Raw genomic sequence first — 6,000 nt, forward strand, 5'->3', positions numbered from 1 at the left:
CCATTATCTGTCCCCAATGTGTTCCAATATCTGTCCCCAGTTTGTTCCATTATCTGTACACAATGTTTTACAATATCTGTCCCCATTGTGTTCCTATATTTGTCCCCAGTGAGTTCCAATATCTGTCCACAATGTTTTACAATATCTGTCCCCAATGGGTTCCAATATCTTCCCCCAATGTGTTCCAATATCTGTTCCCAGTTTGTTCCATTATCAGTCCACTATGTGTTCCAATATCTGTCCCAGTTTGTTCCATGAACTGTCCACATTGTTTTCCAATGTCTGTCCCCAATGTGTTCCAATATCTGTCTCCAGTTTGTTCCATTATCTGTCCACACTGTGTTCCAATAACTGTCCCCAGTTTGTTCCATTAACTGTCCACAATGTCTTCCAATATCTCTCCACAATGTGTTCCAATATCTGTCTCCAGTTTGTTCCATTATCTGTCCCCAATGTGATCCAATATCTGTTCCACATGTTTTCCAATATCTGTCCCCTGTCTGTTCCAATATCTGTCCCCAGTTTGTTCCAATATCTTTCCAATGTGTTGGAATATCTGTCTCCAGTTTGTTCCATTATCTGTCCCCAATGTGATCCAATATCTATTCCACATGTTTTCCAATATCTGTCCACAATGTGTTCCAATATCTGTCCACAATGATTTACAATATCTGTCCCCAGCATGTTCCAATATCTGTCCCCAGTGTGTTCCAATATCTTTCCACAATATTTTACAATATCTGTCCCCAGTTTGTTCCATTATCTGTCCACAAAATGTTCCAATATCTGTCCCCAGTTTGTTCCATTATCTGTCCACAATGTTTCACCATATCTGTCACCTCTGTGTTACAATGTCTGTCCACAATGTGTTCCGAAATCTGTCTCCAGTTTGTTCCATTATCTGTCCCCAATGTGATCCAATATCTGTTCCACATGTTTTCCAATATCTGTCCCCTGTCTGTTCCAATATCTGTCCCCAGTTTGTTCCATTATCTGTGCACACTGTGTTCCAATATCTTTCTCCAGTTTGTTCCATTAACTGTCCACAATGTCTTCCAATATCTGTCCCCATTGTGTTCCAATATCTGACCCCAGTGTGTTCCAAAATGTGTCCCCAGTGAGTTCCAATGTGTTTCACAAACGTGTTTCCAATATCTGAACCCAGTGTGTTCCAATATCTGTGCAAAATGTGTTCCATTATCTGTCCCCAATGTGTTCCAATATCTGTCCCCAATGTGTTCATATATCTGTCCCCAGTTTGTTCAATTATCTGTCCACAATGTTTTACCTTATCTGTCTCCAATGTGTTCCAATATCTGTCCACAATGTGTTCCATTATCTGTCCCCAGTTTGTTCCATTATTTGTCCCCAATGTGTTCCAATATCTGTCCCCAGTTTGTTCCATTATCTGTCCACAATGTTTTACTTTATCTGTCTCCAATGTGTTCCAATATCTGTCCACAATGTGTTCCAATATCTGTCCCCAGTTTGTTCCATTATTTATCCACAATGTTTTACCATTTCTGTCTCCAATGTGTTCCAATATCTATCCCCAGTTTGTTCCATTATCTGTCCACAATGTTTTATCATATCTGTCTCCAATGTGTTCCAATATCTGTCTCCAATGTGTTCCAATATCTGTCCACAATGTGTTCCAATATCTGTCCCCAATGTGGTTCATATATCTGTCCCCAGTTTGTTCCATTATCTGTGCACAATGTTTTACCTTATCTGTCTCCAATGTGTTCCAATATCTGTCCACAATGTGTTCCATTATCTGTCCCCAGTTTGTTCCATTATTTGTCCCCAATGTGTTCCAATATCTGTCCCCAGTTTGTTCCATTATCTGTCCACAATGTTTTACTTTATCAGTCTCCAATGTGTTCCAACATCTGTCCACAATGTGTTCCAATATCTGTCCACAATGATTGACAATATCTGTCTCGCATGTGTTCCAATATCTGTCCCCAGTTTGTTCCATTCTCTGTCCCCAATGTGTTCCAATATCTGTCCCCAGTTTGTTCCATTATCTGTCCGCTCTGTTTTACAATATATGTCCCCAGCATGTTCCAATATCTGTCCCCATTGTGTTCCAATATCTTTCCACAATGTTTTACAATATCTGTCCCCAATGTGTTCCAATATCTGTCCCCAATGTGTTGCAATATCTGTCCCCATTTTGTTCCATTATCTGTCCACAATATTTTACAATATCTGTCCCCAATGTGTTCGTATATCTGTCTCCAGTTTGTTCCAATATCTGTCCCCAATGTGTTCCAATACCTGTCCCCAATGGTTTCCATTATCTGTCCACAATGTTTTCCCACATCTTTCTCCAATGTTTTCCAATATCAGTCCCCAAAGTGTTCCAATATCTGTCCCAATGCGTTCCAATATCTGTCCCAATGCGTTCCAATATCTGTCTCCAGTTTGTTCCATTATCTGTCCCCAATGTGTTCCAATATCTGTCCCCAGTTTGTTCCATTATCTGTACACAATGTTTTACAATATCTGTCCCCAGTGTGTTCCTATATTTGTCCCCAGTGAGTTCCAATATCTGTCCACATTGTTTTACAATATCTGTCCCCAATGGGTTCCAATATCTTCCCCCAATGTGTTCCAATATCTGTTCCCAGTTTGTTCCATTATCAGTCCACTATGTGTTCCAATATCTGTCCCAGTTTGTTCCATGAACTGTCCACATTGTTTTCCAATGTCTGTCCCCAATGTGTTCCAATATCTGTCTCCAGTTTGTTCCATTATCTGTCCACACTGTGTTCCAATAACTGTCCCCAGTTTGTTCCATTAACTGTCCACAATGTCTTCCAATATCTCTCCACAATGTGTTCCAATATCTGTCTCCAGTTTGTTCCATTATCTGTCCCCAATGTGATCCAATATCTGTTCCACATGTTTTCCAATATCTGTCCCCTGTCTGTTCCAATATCTGTCCCCAGTTTGTTCCAATATCTTTCCACAATGTGTTGGAATATCTGTCTCCAGTTTGTTCCATTATCTGTCCCCAATGTGATCCAATATCTATTCCACATGTTTTCCAATATCTGTCCACAATGTGTTCCAATATCTGTCCACAATGATTTACAATATCTGTCCCCAGCATGTTCCAATATCTGTCCCCAGTGTGTTCCAATATCTTTCCACAATATGTTCCAATATCTGTCCCCAGTTTGTTCCATTATCTGTCCACAATGTTTCACCATATCTGTCACCTCTGTGTTACAATGTCTGTCCACAATGTGTTCTGAAATCTGTCACCAGTTTGTTCCATTATCTGTCCCCAATGTGATCCAATATCTGTTCCACATGTTTTCCAATATCTGTCCCCTGTCTGTTCCAATATCTGTCCCCAGGTTGTTCCATTATCTGTCCACACTGTGTTCAAATAACTGTCCCCAGTTTGTTCCATTAACTGTCCACAATGTGATCCAATATCTGTTCCACATGTTTTCCAATATCTGTCCCCTGTCTGTTCCAATATCTGTCCCCAGTTTGTTCCATTATCTGTGCACACTGTGTTCCAATATCTGTCTCCAGTTTGTTCCATTAACTGTCCACAATGTCTTCCAATATCTGTCTCCAATGTGTTCCAATATCTGTCCACAATGTGTTCCAATATCTGTCTCCAATGTGTTCCAATATCTGTCTCCAATGTGTTCCAATATCTGTCCACAATGTGTTCCAATATCTGTCCACAATGATTGACAATATCTGTCTCGCGTGTGTTCCAATATCTGTCCCCAGTTTGTTCCATTCTCTGTCCCCAATGTGTTCCAATATCTGTCCCCAGTTTGTTCCATTATCTGTCCGCTCTGTTTTACAATATATGTCCCCAGCATGTTCCAATATCTGTCCCCATTGTGTTCCAATATCTTTCCACAATGTTTTACAATATCTGTCCCCTATGTGTTCCAATATCTTTCTCCAGATTGCTCCATTATCTGTCCCCAATGTGTTCCAATATCTGTCCCCAATGTGTTCCAATATCTGTCCCCAGTTTGTTCAATTATCTGTCCACAATATTTTACAATATCTGTCCCCAATGTGTTCGTATATCTGTCTCCAGTTTGTTCCAATATCTGTCCCCAATGTGTTCCAATAGCTGTCCCCAGTGGTTTCCATTATCTGTCCACAATGTTTTCCCACATCTTTCTCCAATGTTTTCCAATATCTGTCCCCAATGCGTTCCAATATCTGTCTCCAGTTTGTTCCATTATCTGTCCCCAATGTGTTCCAATATCTGTCCCCAGTTTGTTCCATTATCTGTACACAATGTTTTACAATATCTGTCCCCAGTGTGTTCCTATATTTGTCCCCAGTGAGTTCCAATATCTGTCCACAATGTTTTACAATATCTGTCCCCAATGGGTTCCAATATCTTCCCCCAATGTGTTCCAATATCTGTTCCCAGTTTGTTCCATTATCAGTCCACTATGTGTTCCAATATCTGTCCCAGTTTGTTCCATGAACTGTCCACATTGTTTTCCAATGTCTGTCCCCAATGTGTTCCAATATCTGTCTCCAGTTTGTTCCATTATCTGTCCACACTGTGTTCCAATAACTGTCCCCAGTTTGTTCCATTAACTGTCCACAATGTCTTCCAATATCTCTCCACAATGTGTTCCAATATCTGTCTCCAGTTTGTTCCATTATCTGTCCCCAATGTGATCCAATATCTGTTCCACATGTTTTCCAATATCTGTCCCCTGTCTGTTCCAATATCTGTCCCCAGTTTGTTCCATTATCTGTGCACACTGTGTTCCAATATCTTTCTCCAGTTTGTTCCATTAACTGTCCACAATGTCTTCCAATATCTGTCCCCATTGTGTTCCAATATCTGACCCCAGTGTGTTCCAAAATGTGTCCCCAGTGAGTTCCAATGTGTTTCACAAACGTGTTTCCAATATCTGAACCCAGTGTGTTCCAATATCTGTGCAAAATGTGTTCCATTATCTGTCCCCAATGTGTTCCAATATCTGTCCCCAATGTGTTCCAATATCTGTCCCCAGTTTGTTCCATTATCTGTCCACAATATTTTACAATATCTGTCCCCAATGTGTTCGTATATCTGTCTCCAGTTTGTTCCAATATCTGTCCCCAATGTGTTCCAATACCTGTCCCCAATGGTTTCCATTATCTGTCCACAATGTTTTCCCACATCTTTCTCCAATGTTTTCCAATATCAGTCCCCAAAGTGTTCCAATATCTGTCCCAATGCGTTCCAATATCTGTCTCCAGTTTGTTCCATTATCTGTCCCCAATGTGTTCCAATATCTGTCCCCAGTTTGTTCCATTATCTGTACACAATGTTTTACAATATCTGTCCCCAGTGTGTTCCTATATTTGTCCCCAGTGAGTTCCAATATCTGTCCACATTGTTTTACAATATCTGTCCCCAATGGGTTCCAATATCTTCCCCCAATGTGTTCCAATATCTGTTCCCAGTTTGTTCCATTATCAGTCCACTATGTGTTCCAATATCTGTCCCAGTTTGTTCCATGAACTGTCCACATTGTTTTCCAATGTCTGTCCCCAATGTGTTCCAATATCTGTCTCCAGTTTGTTCCATTATCTGTCCACACTGTGTTCCAATAACTGTCCCCAGTTTGTTCCATTAACTGTCCACAATGTCTTCCAATATCTCTCCACAATGTGTTCCAATATCTGTTCCACATGTTTTCCAATATCTGTCCCCTGTCTGTTCCAATATCTGTCCCCAGTTTGTTCCAATATCTTTCCACAATGTGTTGGAATATCTGTCTCCAGTTTGTTCCATTATCTGTCCCCAATGTGATCCAATATCTATTCCACATGTTTTCCAATATCTGTCCACAATGTGTTCCAATATCTGTCCACAATGATTTACAATATCTGTCCCCAGCATGTTCCAATATCTGTCCCCAGTGTGTTCCAATATCTTTCCACAATATGTTCCGATATCTGTCCCCAGTTTGTTCCATTATCTGTCCACAATGTTTCACC

Source organism: Heterodontus francisci, chromosome 11 (assembly GCF_036365525.1).
Source record: "Heterodontus francisci isolate sHetFra1 chromosome 11, sHetFra1.hap1, whole genome shotgun sequence".
Classification (NCBI taxonomy): Eukaryota; Metazoa; Chordata; class Chondrichthyes; order Heterodontiformes; family Heterodontidae; genus Heterodontus; species Heterodontus francisci.